General features: G+C 38.3%; 1 pseudogene; it reads right to left on the reverse strand.

Moving 5' to 3' along the window:
• Positions 1 to 16,719, reverse strand: part of LOC120555039 — a 60,755-nt pseudogene that overhangs the window by 22,112 nt on the left and 21,924 nt on the right.

The following is a 16,719-nucleotide window of genomic DNA, read 5'->3' on the forward strand; positions in this document are numbered from 1 at the left end:
TGCTGAGGGGAGCGCGCGAGCGCTTGTGCTGAAACTTTCACTTTCTGGAGAAAGTGGATTTTATTTCGGTGGATCCTTGAAAAACGCACCAGAGTTTTTCATAACTGCAGTGAGAAGGAAACAACGTTTCTTCTCAAAGTCGACCAAACTTCCCACCTCGCTGCCTGCTTTTTGGAGGGACGTTTCTCAGTGCTCTGACGAGAGCCTGAGAATTTGTGCCGTTTCATTTCTGTGGAATCTATGGACAGGAATAAATGGACTGAACACACCCGTAAAAAGGCGGACGTCTGGGCAGAGATAAGTAGTGTGTTTATTAATGAGCAAAGAGTTCGCTACTTGTTTGCCATTAATGTGATCTGATTTAATCATGTATTGATCCATATGTGATTATTAATCTGTTCTGTGAATGTATAACTTGATCATTATACCGTTTGATTCATGTTGTGTTAAAGTAGCTGGGTTAAAACCGTAATTGCTATCTGCTCCTTACTCCTTTCACGGAGTTTTTAATTACTGTCGGGCGAAACTCGCGAAAATCAGCTGTTAGCTACTGGAGTGGTTAGAGGCGGACGTTTCCTCAGCAAAACCAAAGTCTTAGAGTCTGTTCTAACTACACGTTAGCCCAGACCTGAGTGGCTGAGGGGAACTGGGTCATTATCGATAATTCAGATCAGAGTGCTTTTCTTTTCTTTCCTTCTTTTGTTCTGCTCCTCTTACTAACACACACACACACATCGACAATAGCTCTTCGCGGCTAGCTTTAACACGTATATAGTTACTTTTTTTTTCTTTTTTTTTTTTCCATATCGGTATGCCGCGTGTCCTAGCAACCCTGGGCTTCTTCAGCTCCTCCCTCGCACGCAGCACCACTACGCCCTCGTGAGGCTGGTAGTTTTGGGCAGCTCACAGGAGCAGCCAGTTTGGTTTTTGAGTTAGGAATACATTGTGACACCGCTCCTCCTCCTTCGCTCACACACACACACACACACATACACACACACACAACGACACAAACGTGTCCATGTGGTTTTGTTTTTGCTTTGTTTTTGGTTGTGATATTATAAAAAGGTATATGAGTTTATTATTGAAGAATTATTGTTTAGCTACTGATAATTGTGAAGTTAATAAATCTTATTATGCTTAATTAGCAGTTGCTTGTGATTATTTGTGTTCTGGTTGTGACAACTGCTGGTCAAACAGGTCCGTTGCTCGAATCAACCCTTCCTTTAAATCCTTTAAAGGGATTTACACAGAAATGAGACTGACCCACAGGTTGATTATTGGTCCCTGACTAGCAGGGTGGTGCCCCGTTTTTGATTGTTTGTCGATTTGATAAAGTTATTAATAACCATATTCATAACTTTATAGATATTGATAAAACATCTTTGATAATTTGCCAATGATCAAACCTGTACCCTAAGGAACCCAACAAGAGATTGTACCAGGGCTCAATTCCTTTGTGGTGACAAAGGAAAATTAACTGTGAACAAGTTGATTCAAGGAGCAGGTGAAAGGCTTAACCTGTAGTTCCTTTAGTTTTAAGTGTTGACTGCTAATTAAGCTTATTACTACCATTTACCACCAACCCAATTCTCTTGGGTAGTCGCAGAGGTCCACCAGTTCGGGCGTAGCTAGCTGTTACGGCAAAAATCTGAGTGTTAGTATCAATAACTTTAAGATCGAGTAGAGCGTGAAAATCTTGACTGCTAACTAAGCTAATTACTACACTTTTACCACCAACCCGTTTCTATCAGGGGGGCCGGAGGCCCGGACACCTCAGTTGAGTAATGCAGTATAGCACGCTTCGGGCGAGAGATTTGAGTTGTTGTCTACTAACCAATGTACACACCTAAAAATTCACAGACCACAACTGAATGTATGCTTGGCAGGTTGCAGAAAAATTAATTTTCAAAAATAAAAATTTCAGAAAAATTGATTTTCAAAAAATATTTAAAACTGAAAAGGCATGGACAATTATGCCTAAATGTTGCACTAAAGCAGGTATTCTACGCTCGCACGGGCGTTAAATATGTTGCAGGAAAATTATAATTTTCAAAAATAAAACTCTTTTTTTTCAAAAAAAAGCATGTGTCATGGACACGTCTGTGTCTGTGTGTGTGTGTGAGTGAGTGAGTGACAAAACAGGGGGCGGTGTCGGAGTGTAGTTCTAAACACCAAAACAACTCCAAAGATGGCTACTCCTGTGAGCTGCACAAAACTATTTAGTTTCAAGAGTGGGGTATGCTGCGTGTGCGTTGAGGGCTGAAGAAACCGGGGGTTGCTAGGCAACGGGCACGCTTTGGGCGGATCTGGTACCTGTACCCCTGTTTTAGCTCTGTCCGAACGTAGGGAGATCCCTACGTGAAGCTACAGCGTTTGCTTGGTAATTTCGCTGGCTAGCCTGTGTCGTGTTTGTGCGTGTGTTAGTAAAGGACGAAAGAGAAGGAGAGTAAAGAAAAGAGGCACTTCTGATCTTAAGATATTGATAATGACCTAGTTCCCTCAGCGCCACTGTCCTACAGACTGAGAATTTTGGTTTTGCTGAGGGAAACGCCACTACACCACTCCAGTAGCTAGCAGCTGATTTTCGCGATTCTATCGCGAATACAGTAATTAAAACTCCTGAAAGGAGTTTGCAGATAGCAATTACGGTTTTAACCCAGCTACTTAACACGACATAAATCAAATGATATAATGATCAGTTATATATTCACAGAACAGATTAATAACCAGATATGGCCCATACATGATTACAATCAGATCACATTAATGGCAACAGCGTTAGCTAACCCTTTGCTCATTAGTAACAAAAACAAAGACTAGTTCTAATATTCTGCCCAGAACTGTGTAAAAGCCTCCTTACTTGCGCGTTGTCTGTCAGTTAAGTCTCTTGGCCAGAGCTTAACAATCCGTTTCGCCGGGAGCAAAAGAACGAAAAAGGGATTCCAGGTATCGGCAAACAAGAAAAGAACAGTCCTTTTCTTAAATCCAGGCTGATTAAGCCGGCGCGCAGATGAAGGAATACTGACAGACAGTATTTCCTCGGATCCCCCTTTGTATATCAGGCCAATATACTTTGTACCAGCTCGAACTTCGGCCAGCGAGGTGATGCTGGTTTTCTAGTCCGGACTAGAGTGCTTCCTTTCGCGACGTGAGTCACGGTGGAAAAGCAAAAGAGCAAACGCGCGGCTAACGTTCGCCCCTCGTTCCCTCCTAGTGGGGGGGGGGGTGCAATCAAAGACCCGGACGGCCAATGGGAAAACTGCAACCTGGTCAAAGGTGTGAAGCAGTTCTTTGTCTCACCGCCAGTCTGCCTTGTCCCACACGTGTTAAATGCATTTTCTCCATCTTGAGATTTTGCTTCCAAGTAGCAGCCTCTAGGAATTTGGTGCAACTGGCTTTGGAATTTACATGTAGGCCAAGATCCTTTGTCTCGCAGTCAATTCAAGTTGAGCCAAATCGCTGTTTAACCAACCCTTGGTCCCCAACATCAATTAAACCATTATAGTATGTTATACCATGGTCTGGGTGAATATTCGATTCTGATTGGCTGCAGGGTGTCCATTAAAAAGTGATATAGGACACCTACTAAAGGAGTTCGGTGAAACTGACTGTTTACTGTTCTATATGAATGCGCTACATTAAATCAATAAGGAAATGTGGATTTATTATTTCCAAATCGTCCTGTGAAAACCACAGGATGGCGCTAAAACACACAGGCTGCAAGAAGTCAGTTCTACTATAAGTTATATATTATATTATATTATATTATACTGGCCCTCTGGACTGACTTTGTTTCACAGCGAATAACGTTATCTCTCATCCCGTTCACTGTTCAGCTCGCCGCTTCAGGCTGCGCCGCTGCAGCCGACAGTAACGTTACACATCGTGGATCAAATTCTTCGTAAAAGTTGTTATATTGTTTTGGGGACAATGACATGGCTGATAGCTAGCTTGTCCTGTTATTCAACATACTGTCAAATTATTTTTACTGATTGCCAACTGTACACAATGTTATTGACTTTGGATCTTGCTAGCATAGCGTTAGCTTTCGGGAGCCGTGGCTAAACTGAAGGATTCCAATCAGCTGAAGCGGACTATATAAAATATCTCCGGTTGCTAAGGGGGAGTCGTATCTAAAGTGGTTAACGTCTTCCTTAATTCCGGGGAGTCTACAACGTTTGATTGCAATAAGAACCTGATGGATGGGAATGATTGTTCCAGGTATTAGTCAAACCATAGGCGAAACCAGGGAAACAGAGTTATTGTTTGGATAAACTTTAGATTTGGATTGTAAAATTTATTAAAAAAAAAATTATTTTTAAAAAATGTGTTAGTTGGCGACATGAACCATGGTTAATAACCGGTTAATGCCCCCGAGGTGTCCATGGTAGGTATTCGTGGGCTTAATGGCCGCGGAGGCAACCGTCCTCCGCTGCATTACTTATCTTCTGAAACCTGGAAGAGAATGTTTACTACTGAGTGTAATGTTAAAGGGGTTCAACTCAAATAACTTGATTATTAGAGATAAAGATTTGACACTGAAGTGCAGTGGTCATTCTATTTGGTCAACTGGGAATACAGGTTAAACAGTAAAAGAACAATTTTCTGTTCCTTTCTCATATACATGGGAAACGTTTTTTTGGGGTCTGATTTATGTCCACTTATTTTGCTTAAGTAGTGATTTAATGTGCACTTTTAACATTGGCTTAACCTCAACACCTGATGGATTGAGAATTTCTCATAATGATGCATCTAACAAAACCACATTTGTTAATCACAGTGTGGCTTAAATGACCTCACTGATGCGGCGTCTGTAATCAGCCCTGCCTCTGACTGTATGAAACCTGACAACCTGCATTACACAGCTCATGTTACTACAGGGCCTGATGAAGAATGCTCAAAACGTTCTTTAGAGACATAATGACAGTTTGACAACCCTCTGATTTGGACTGATATGGACTATGTTGTAGCTTGACTGACAACACATAGTTTTTTCTAAGTGCCCAGCTTGTGTTTTTTCTACATCTCTCAAGGCTGCATCTGCTTTTTCCTTCCTCGAGAGAGTTTTTTTGGTACAGTGCTGTTTTCATGTAAAATGAACAGAATAGCAGCTTTTTCAGTTTAGTGTTAACGATTAGGATTTTTTACTTGAGCCTGTCACCTAAAATGTCTGTACACGTTCCTGAGGTCACTGTAAGACTTTTTGCTGCCGAAGCTAATGAAGCGTTCGTGAATATGAAAATGGCTTCCCAGACGCTGGGACTGCCAGATCCCTAAAACCAGTTTATGCAGACCGTTGATGAGCACAAGAGCTGCGTGACTCTGTGTTGCTGCAACACCACGGCGACAAACTCCGTCCGGTTGCAAATTTCTCTGCTAAAACTTGATTCTGCCGCTCAAATCATTAAAAACGTCCTGTTCCACATTCTGTGTCACACATTTTGGGGGAACAGAATGAAAAACTCTATTTATCTGTGGCCAGGTACATTAGATATTACTACTCTGTTATATTGCAAAATGTCACTCTAACAGATGCACTGTTCTTAACCCTGATTTTCTCCCCACACCAGATGACAGAGAGAAACAATGGTGTTGCAGAGCTCAATGTGGTCTGAATACCATGACCTGACCTCTCTGACACACCTCTCACTAACCCTGATTTCATTTTTTTAGGTTAACAGTTCTTCTTCCAGAGACTCTAGCAGTGGCCTAACTGTGTGGGCTTCTCTGTTGTAGGTGTTTCTGATGCTATCTGATTTGGACCTCTGCCATCTCATCTAAATTTTGCAAAGTTGACACACGGGTTAAAAACCATGTGTAAAATGGGGGGGATGATTAGTATGATGGAAATACAATTGAGGGAAAAACAGTTGTTTCACAATGGTGAAGCAACATTGGTTCACAAATGATTTTTTTGGATCAGGACTACTGTCAGGCAGTGTAGGAGCCAAAGCCCTACTCACTGAAATAATTCCAAAATGGACAAATTCTCAAGTATAGTGGTTTGCATTCAAAATGCAACATTGCTACATTTGACAAAAGCTCTGCTTATTGTACTGAGGTATAGAATGTGCACGCGCAAGCGACTTAACCTGTCACCCTTTTGAGATTTAGTTTACAGCACCTCCACATTGGACTTGGTTAAAGAGGACACCCACCAGATACACCACTGTGTGAGGACCAACTGGTAACGTATTATGTATTATGTAAAAGGCACAAGTTCCTGATGACATGCTAACAAACACAATGAGAGCAGCAGAGTCACTCAGTGAGGTGATTGGTTAACCCTCACTGTAGACTAAGCTTACAGAGCAGCAAGGCCATAGCAACACACACACATAGTCAGAGATAAGAGAAAAACAGGAGTTGTGCATACACAGTTCAGCAATGATTTTTGATATAGTTTTTGTCATAAACTATAGAATGTGATATGTTTCCCATATCAGGTAACAAATTGGATAAATAGATGTCAAATTAGAAGTAATTAGATTTGTTCTATAGGCCTAAAAACTTTAATTTGTAATGATTTTTAGAACTACCAGACAGCGGGTAGTATAACTTTGGGTTGCAAACTAAAGATAAAAAGAAAATAAACAACATATTTGTTTAAATTCATCTTAGTTTATTGGTTATATTGAAACTAATACAGGTTGATATGAGATTTCAGCCTAAAAACACTTAATTTAATATTGTACTCTAGTGAGTTTTTTTCAGTAAAGCTGCACTAAAGACTTTGTTTGTATTTTGATTTGCTAAATCACAAATAGGTTAAAACTAAATTAATTGATGTTCACGTTGAAATTACTTTGGTGATTGGTTTTCTTTCTTTTTGTGTTGCTTTTATTCAGGTTTTGCTGTGTAACACAGGACAGTGTTAATGGCTAAACCACTGAACAGATTTATATGTGCTGCGTTTTTTGAGTCATGAGCTTGTCATGCCTCAAATAGAAGGGATATAGTAGCAATAAATAGGGTGTTTAATGAATGAGGTGTTCACTTAATTTTTTTAATTTAAAAACTACTTTTGTTTTGATTGACTTTCACTATTTACTGAAACACAACCTTTAAAGTAATCTAAAAGAGAACAATTACAAAAGCAATGTTTCCTTTTTAGCACAATTTGTATGGATTTTATAGAGTTAAACCAGCATGAGGGAAAGAAATGCGGTTTTATAATTATTGATATTCATTAAAATAAGCATACACTTTTCCAAGTGATAATATTGATAAAAGAACAAATAATGCTTCTTGGAGTTCTGTTTTGTGCCACACAGCGCCTCATTTGTGTCAGTCGCGTCCATCTCACTCCCCCTCCAGCTGCAGGACCAGTAGAAACCGTCTGGAGGTACGGACCAGCAGACGGACTGAGAGAGGGAGGGGGGAGCGAGAGAACATTCTTCCAACGACAACACTTTACCATCTGTTTAGGTTATGGGCCAAAAGATCATTCATTGTAATCAACATTTATGACAACTTTTTGACAAGTTCAAATAGTTTCACTTTACTTGAGGTCAAGGAAAAGTATTTAAGACACAATTATAATGGTCTAATGGCAGCCAATGTAAAGAAGAACCACTTATGACAGTTTAATGTAATGTTAACACATAAAGCTAAACATTTTCTCTAAGTTTGATAATTAGGCCTGATATGACATGTTTATGACAGCTTGTTGTCTAGGTTAATGTCAAGTTGTCATAACAAAGACACTGAGAGGTTATATTGTCTTGCTTAATGTCAGGTTAGTCATAACTAGGGCTGTCAAAATAACGCGTTCATTTCGCTTAATTTATCTGAGAAATAATAACGCGTTAAAAAATTAATGCAGATTAATCCATTCCATATTGCAAGCAGCTAACATTAGCCTACCGTTAGCTAGTAGCTGGATTAAACATGGGTAAATGCTGACATCTAACGCTAAAGGTTGTAAAGTTTGACTGTATTTCACTGTAGAGGATTCAGACACCGGGATGTAACAATCTGCAGCTGCCGTGGTCGGAAAACACAGACGGTGCGTTCAGTGAAACTAGTAACTTACAGCCTCGTGGTGCATTCAAAGTTATTGTAAATGCCCTTTTACCATCTGGTGGTTGTTTTTGTCAGTCCACAGCAATTCACTAGTGAAATAAGTTCTTGTTACAGTTATTACATTATTATTAAATCATTACATTTTGACCATATGGCCTTAGCAATAAACAAGCCGTTCTTTAATGTCCCCGACTGTTGTTTACTACCCTTCTTTTTTAAACTTTATTAAAGGTCCCATGACATGGTGCTCTTTGGTGCTTTTATATAGACCTTAGTGGTCCCCTAATACTGTATCTGAAGTCTCTTTTATATAGACCTTAGTGGTCCCCCTAATACTGTATCTGAAGTCTCTCTTTATATAGACCTTAGTGGTCCCCTAATACTGTATCTGAAGTCTCTTTTATATAGACCTTAGTGGTCCCCTAATACTGTATCTGAAGTCTCTTTTATATAGACCTTAGTGGTCCCCTAATACTGTATCTGAAGTCTCTTTTATATAGACCTTAGTGGTCCTCTAATACTGTATCTGAAGTCTCTTTTATATAGACCTTAGTGGTCCCCTAATACTGTATCTGAAGTCTCTTTTATATAGACCTTAGTGGTCCCCTAATACTATATCTGAAGTCTCTTTTATATAGACCTTAGTTGTCCCCTAATACTGTATCTAAAGTCTCTTTTATATAGACCTTAGTGGTCCTCTAATACTGTATCTGAAGTCTCTTTTTTATAGACCTTAGTTGTCCCCTAATACTGTATCTGAAGTCTCTTTTTTTATAGACCTTAGTTGTCCCCTAATACTGTATCTGAAGTCTCTTTTATATAGACCTTAGTGGTCCCCTAATACTGTATCTGAAGTCTCTTTTATATAGACCTTAGTGGTCCCCTAATACTGTATCTGAAGTCTCTTTTATATAGACCTTAGTGGTCCCCTAATACTGTATCTGAAGTCTCTTTTATATAGACCTTAGTGGTCCCCTAATACTGGATCTGAAGGTTCTTTTATATAGACCTTAGTGGTCCCCATACTGTATCTGAAGTCTCTTTTATATAGACCTTAGTGGTCCCCTAATACTGTATCTGAAGTCTCTTTTATATAGACCTTAGTTGTCCCCTAATACTGTATCTGAAGTCTCTTTTATATAGACCTTAGTGGTCCCCCTAATACTGTATCTGAAGTCTCTTTTATATAGACCTTAGTGGTCCCCTAATACTGTATCTGAAGTCTCTTTTATATAGACCTTAGTGGTCCCCTAATACTATATCTGAAGTCTCTTTTATATAGACCTTAGTTGTCCCCTAATACTGTATCTGAAGTCTCTTTTATATAGGCCTTAGTGGTCCTCTAATACTGTATCTGAAGTCTCTTTTATATAGACCTTAGTGGTCCCCTAATACTGTATCTGAAGTCTCTTTTATATAGACCTTAGTGGTCCCCTAATACTGTATCTGAAGTCTCTTTTATATAGACCTTAGTGGTCCCCTAATACTGTATCTGAAGTCTCTTTTATATAGACCTTAGTGGTCCCCTAATACTGTATCTGAAGTCTCTTTTATATAGACCTTAGTGGTCCCCTAATACTGTATCTGGAAGTCTCTTTTATATAGACCTTAGTGGTCCCCTAATACTGTATCTGAAGTCTCTTTTATATAGACCTTAGTGGTCCCCTAATACTGTATCTGAAGTCTCTTTCCCAAAATTCAGCTTTGGTGTAGAACTAAAGCCACTAGAGCCAGTCCCACAATGATCTTTCCTTAGGATGTACCATTTCTGTGTCTTTAGCTATTGAGGAGGAGAGAGGGGGCAAGGTGGAGGGTGGGGGTGTGGCCTTGACCAACTGCCACTTTTCTAGTTTGAAAGCCATGATGTCTCTCTCTCTCTCTCTCTCTCATGGGTTGGCCAAATTCTCTGGGCGGGTAAAGCAGAGAAAGGGGAGGTAACCTTGCTCCTTATGACCTCATAACAAGCAGATTCCAAAACGGCTCATCTGAGCTTTCATTTTCTCAAAGGCAGAGCAGGATACCCAGGGCTCGGTTTACACCTATCACCATTTCTAGCCACTGGGGGACCATAGACAGGCTGGGGGAATGCATATTAATGTTAAAAAACCTCATGAAGTGAAATTTTCATGCCATGGGACCTTTAAGAAGTATCGGTTCAGGCACCATTTTAAAATTACTGCTTTAGCACCAGTATTGGAAAAAACCCAAATGATACCCAACCCTATTCCTAAAGCAATTCTGAATGTATTTCCTCAGCATATTAGGTCATATTGTTGATAGTTGTGGCCATTATTTGAACAGTAAAAAATAATTATAAAAAGAGTTTAACTTTGATGTCACTAATGCTGATTATTCATTGATTCATTGGAATTAAACTAATTGAACTATTTAAAATACTTTCACAGCAAAAATGATGTATACGAATTTAGATTAATTAATCACAGAGTATGTAATTAATTGGATTACATTTTTAATCGGACTGACAGCCCTAGTCATAACACAAACATCTCAAACAATGCATTAAAAGTGTCATTATTTACAGAGTGACACTTACTGATAAAAGCCATAACTAATAATAGAGACTCTTCATGTTCATGACAGGTTTCATGTCTTATTCCATTATTTATGACGTCAATATTTTTCAAATGTTTTTGTTGTTTTTTATAAGATACATCTAGGTGAATTCAATATTTCTAAACAGTTGAAGACTTACTTTAAAGCACATTTTTAGGTGCATTCTTACTCAACTTTTATCTGCATCCTCACTGACGCTCATGTGCACAGATACACTCGCACAAAACACTCACATCTTGTTTTTATTTTTGATGTTTTTCTTATTTCATATATTTATTACCTTTTCATCACTATTATGTACTCATAATTAACATACAGAATCATTTTGTGTTTTTTAAAATAATATTTTGTAATATTTTTATAATAAATGTAAACAGTGTTTAGGTGGAGGCTTCAAATAACCCCTTCAGGATTTCTGCCCTCTCTGCACTGTAAATTATTAGCTATGTTTTTGGCCATTTGAATTGTGGTAACTAAAATTTATGATCCTTTTGGGGGTTTTCTTTGTGTCATGCTGTTGAATTATATAGTGCCATTCTGGCAGGTGTCTTGAACACGTGTCCACCACATTTATATCAATGACTGTAGACTCAATATTAGGGGGTGGGGGATCTCAGTTTAATGTAATACGGTTAAACTGCACCACAAATACCAGCCTCCTAGATATATAAGTTGATTCAACATCTCTTAAAAACACTTTAAACAAATATTAAACATGCTAATCTTAATGAATTATTAATCTCTTTTTATTAGACTGCATTAGCTCTGTCTACTCAGACTGCCTTTGGGTCCTTATCCCTGTTACCCTCATAGACTGTGTGTTGCTCTGCATAACCAGCTGTGACTTTATTTTGAAACTTCCTTCATTTTTTTATTGCCAATCATGAATTTATTTGACTCACTTGTGTGGCCAGATGTTTCAGTTGGCTTGCTTATTGGTTGTGCAGAAACCTGGAGAGAGTTAGACTCTCCTGGATTCAGCTTGTTTGTGTCTGTTGTCAGATCTTGCCCAATGTCTCCCTCGCTGGAACAAGTCACAGTGGAACTCTCCACTTCACCAGCAGGGGGGTCAGACCGACGAGGCCGGGTCTCACTGCTGACATGGCTGGGCTCTGCAGGAACAATATAATGGTATCACTTATAACGGAAAAATCATGTTCCGTCATGTTTATATTTAAAAGTGCTGTTAGACTGCCAAGTTAAAGAGGTGTGGTTAAAGACAAAGCCACATATATAATCACCTAATGCCCACAATATACAATATACCCGTATGTAGTCTGAAGACACAATGTAAGAAGTACACACTTTACCATCTGTTTAGGTTATGGGCCAAAAGATCATTCATTGTAATCAACATTTATGACAACTTTTTGACAAGTTCAAATAGTTTCACTTTACTTGAGGTCAAGGAAAAGTATTTAAGACACAATTATAATGGTCTAATGGCAGCCAATGTAAAGAAGAACCACTTATGACAGTTTAATGTAATGTTAACACATAAAGCTAAACATTTTCTCTAAGTTTGATAATTAGGCCTGATATGACATGTTTATGACAGCTTGTTGTCTAGGTTAATGTCAAGTTGTCACAACAAAGACACTGAGAGGTTATATTGTCTTGCTTAATGTCAGGTTAGTCATAACTAGGGCTGTCAAAATAACGCGTTCATTTCGCTTAATTTATCTGAGAAATAATAACGCGTTAAAAAAGTAATGCAGATTAATCCATTCCATATTGCAAGCAGCTAACATTAGCCTACCGTTAGCTAGTAGCTGGATTAAACATGGGTAAATGCTGACATCTAACGCTAAAGGTTGTAAAGTTTGACTGTATTTCACTGTAGAGGATTCAGACACCGGGATGTAACAATCTGCAGCTGCCATGGTCGGAAAACACAGACGGTGCGTTCAGTGAAACTAGTAACTTACAGCCTCGTGGTGCATTCAAAGTTATTGTAAATGCCCTTTTAACATCTGGTGGTTGTTTTTGTCAGTCCACAGCAATTCACTAGTGAAATAAGTTCTTGTTACAGTTATTACATTATTATTAAATCATTACATTTTGACCATATGGCCTTAGCAATAAACAAGCCGTTCTTTAATGTCCCTGACTGTTGTTTACTACCCTTCTTTTTTTTAACTTTATTAAAGGTCCCATGACATGGTGCTCTTTGGATGCTTTTATATAGACCTTAGTGGTCCCCTAATACTGTATCTGAAGTCTCTTTTATATAGACCTTAGTGGTCCCCTAATACTGTATCTGAAGTCTCTTTTATATAGACCTTAGTGGTCCCCTAATACTGTATCTGAAGTCTCTTTTATATAGACCTTAGTGGTCCCCTAATACTGTATCTGAAGTCTCTTTTATATAGACCTTAGTGGTCCCCTAATACTGTATCTAAAGTCTCTTTTATATAGACCTTAGTGGTCCCCTAATACTGTATCTGAAGTCTCTTTTATATAGACCTTAGTGGTCCCCTAATACTGTATCTGAAGTCTCTTTTATATAGACCTTAGTGGTCCCCTAATACTGTATCTGAAGTCTCTTTTATATAGACCTTAGTGGTCCCCTAATACTGTATCTGAAGTCTCTTTTATATAGGCCTTAGTGGTCCCCTAATACTGTATCTGAAGTCTCTTTTATATAGACCTTAGTGGTCCCCTAATACTGTATCTGAAGTCTCTTTTATATAGACCTTAGTGGTCCCCTAATACTGTATCTGAAGTCTCTTTTATATAGACCTTAGTGGTCCCCTAATACTGTATCTAAAGTCTTTTTATATAGACCTTAGTGGTCCCCTAATACTGTATCTAAAGTCTCTTTTATATAGAACTTAGTGGTCCCCTAATACTGTATCTGAAGTCTCTTTTATATAGACCTTAGTGGTCCCCTAATACTGTATCTGAAGTATCTTTTATACAGGCCTTAGTGGTCCCCTAATACTGTATCTGAAGTCTCTTTTATATAGACCTTAGTGGTCCCCTAATACTGTATCTGAAGTCTCTTTTATATAGACCTTAGTGGTCCCCTAATACTGTATCTGAAGTCTCTTTCCCGAAATTCAGCTTTGGTGTAGAACTACAGTCACTAGATCCAGTCCCACAATGATCTTTCCTTAGGATGTGCCATTTCTGTGTCTGAAGCTGCTGAGGAGGAGAGTGGGAGGGGCAAGTTGGAGGGTGGGGGTGTGGCCTTGACCAACTGCCACTTTTCTAGTTTGAAAGCCATGATGTCTCTCTCTCTCTCTCTCTCTCATGGGTTGGCCAAATTCTCTGGGCGGGTAAAGCAGAGAAAGGGGAGGTAACCTTGCTCCTTATGACCTCATAACAAGCAGATTCCAAAACGGCTCATCTGAGCTTTCATTTTCTCAAAGGCAGAGCAGGATACCCAGGGCTCGGTTTACACCTATCACCATTTCTAGCCACTGGGGGACCATAGACAGGCTGGGGGAATGCATATTAATGTTAAAAAACCTCATGAAGTGAAATTTTCATGCCATGGGACCTTTAAGAAGTATCGGTTCAGGCACCATTTTAAAATTACTGCTTTAGCACCAGTATTGGAAAAAAACCAAATGATTCCCAACCCTATTCCTAAAGCAATTCTGAATGTATTTCCTCAGCATATTAGGTCATATTGTTGATAGTTGTGGCCATTATTTGAACAGTAAAAAATAATTATAAAAAGAGTTTAACTTTGATGTCACTAATGCTGATTATTCATTGATTCATTGGAATTAAACTAATTGAACTATTTAAATTACTTTCACAGCAAAAATGATGTATACGATTAATTTAGATTAATTAATCACAGAGTATGTAATTAATTAGATTACATTTTTTAATCGACTGACAGCCCTAGTCATAACACAAACATCTCAAACAATGCATTAAAAGTGTCATTATTTACAGAGTGACACTTACTGATAAAAGCCATAACTAATAATAGAGACTCTTCATGTTCATGACAGGTTTCATGTCTTATTCCATTATTTATGACGTCAATATTTTTCAAATGTTTTTGTTGTTTTTTATAAGATACATCTAGGTGAATTCAATATTTCTAAACAGTTGAAGACTTACTTTAAAGCACATTTTTAGGTGCATTCTTACTCAACTTTTATCTGCATCCTCACTGACGCTCATGTGCACAGATACACTCGCACAAAACACTCACATCTTGTTTTTATTTTTGATGTTTTTCTTATTTCATATATTTATTACCTTTTCATCACTATTATGTACTCATAATTACCATATAGAATCATTTTGTGTTTTTTTAAATAATATTTTGTAATATTTCTATAATAAATGTAAACAGTGTTTAGGTGGAGGCTTCAAATAACCCCTTCAGGATTTCTGCCCCTCTCTGCACTGTAAATTATTAGGTTTGTTTTTTTGGCCATTTGAATTGTGGTAACTAAACTTTATGATCCTTTTGGGGTTTTTTTTTTTTGTCACGCGTTGAAATTATATAGTGCCATTCTGGCAGGTGTCTTGAACACGCTGTCCACCACATTTATATCAATGACTGTAGACTCAATATTAGGGGGGGGGGGATCTCAGTTTAAGTATAATCGGTTAAACTGCACCACAAATACCAGCCTCCAAAATATATAAGTTGATTCAACATCTCTTAAAACACTTTTAACAAATATTAAACATGCTAATCTTAATGAATTATTAATCTCTTTTTTATTAGACTGCATTAGCTCTGTCTACTCAGACTGCCTTTGGGTCCTTATCCCTGTTACCCTCATAGACTGTGTGTTGCTCTGCATAACCAGCTGTGACTTTATTTTAAAAATTCCTTCTTCATTTTTTTTTAATTGCAATCATGAATTTATTTGACTCACTTGTGTGGCCAGATGTTTCAGTTGGCTTGCTTATTGGTTGTGCAGAAACCTGGAGAGAGTTAGACTCTCCTGGATTCAGCTTGTTTGTGTCTGTTGTCAGATCTTGCCCAATGTCTCCCTCGCTGGAACAAGTCACAGTGGAACTCTCCACTTCACCAGCAGGGGGGTCACACGGCAGAGACAGGGACTCACTGCTGACATGGCTGGGCTCTGCAGGAACAACATAATGGTATCACTTATAACGGAAAAATCATGTTCCGTCATGTTTATATTTAAAAGTGCTGTTAGACTGCCAAGTTAAAGAGGTGTGGTTAAAGACAAAGCCACATATATAATCACCTAATGCCCACAATATACAATATACCACCTATGTAGTCTGAAGACACAATGTAAGAAGTACACGCTTTACCATCTGTTTAGGTTATGGGCCAAAAGATCATTCATTGTAATCAACATTTATGACAACTTTTTGACAAGTTCAAATAGTTTCACTTTACTTGAGGTCAAGGAAAAGTATTTAAGACACAATTATAATGGTCTAATGGCAGCCAATGTAAAGAAGAACCACTTATGACAGTTTAATGTAATGTTAACACATAAAGCTAAACATTTTCTCTAAGTTTGATAATTAGGCCTGATATGACATGTTTATGACAGGTTGTTGTCTAGGGTTAATGTCAAGTTGTCACAACAAAGACACTGAGAGGTTATATTGTCTTGCTTAATGTCAGGTTAGTCATAACTAGGGCTGTCAAAATAACGCCGCTTCATTTCCGTAATTTATCTGAGAAATAATAACGCGTTAAAAAAGTAATGCAGATTAATCCATTCCATATTGCAAGCAGCTAACATTAGCCTACCGTTAGCTAGTAGCTGGATTAAACATGGGTAAATGCTGACATCTAACGCTAAAGGTTGTAAAGTTTGACTGTATTTCACTGTAGAGGATTCAGACACCGGGATGTAACAATCTGCAGCTGCGCGTGGTCGGGAAAACACAGACGGTACGTTCAATGAAACTAGTAACTTACAGCCTCGTGGTGCATTCAAAGTTATTGTAAATGCCCCTTTTACCATCTGGTGGTTGTTTTTGTCAGTCCACAGCAATTCACTAGTGAAATAAGTTCTTGTTACAGTTATTACATTATTATTAAATCATTACATTTTGACCATATGGCCTTAGCCAAACAACAAGCCGTTCTTTAATGTCCCTGACTGTTGTTTACTACCCTTCTTTTTTAAACTTTATTAAAGGTCCCAT

The sequence above is a fragment of the Perca fluviatilis genome, unplaced genomic scaffold, assembly GCF_010015445.1.
Source record: "Perca fluviatilis unplaced genomic scaffold, GENO_Pfluv_1.0 PFLUV_unplaced_scaf_12, whole genome shotgun sequence".
Lineage (NCBI taxonomy): Eukaryota > Metazoa > Chordata > Actinopteri > Perciformes > Percidae > Perca > Perca fluviatilis.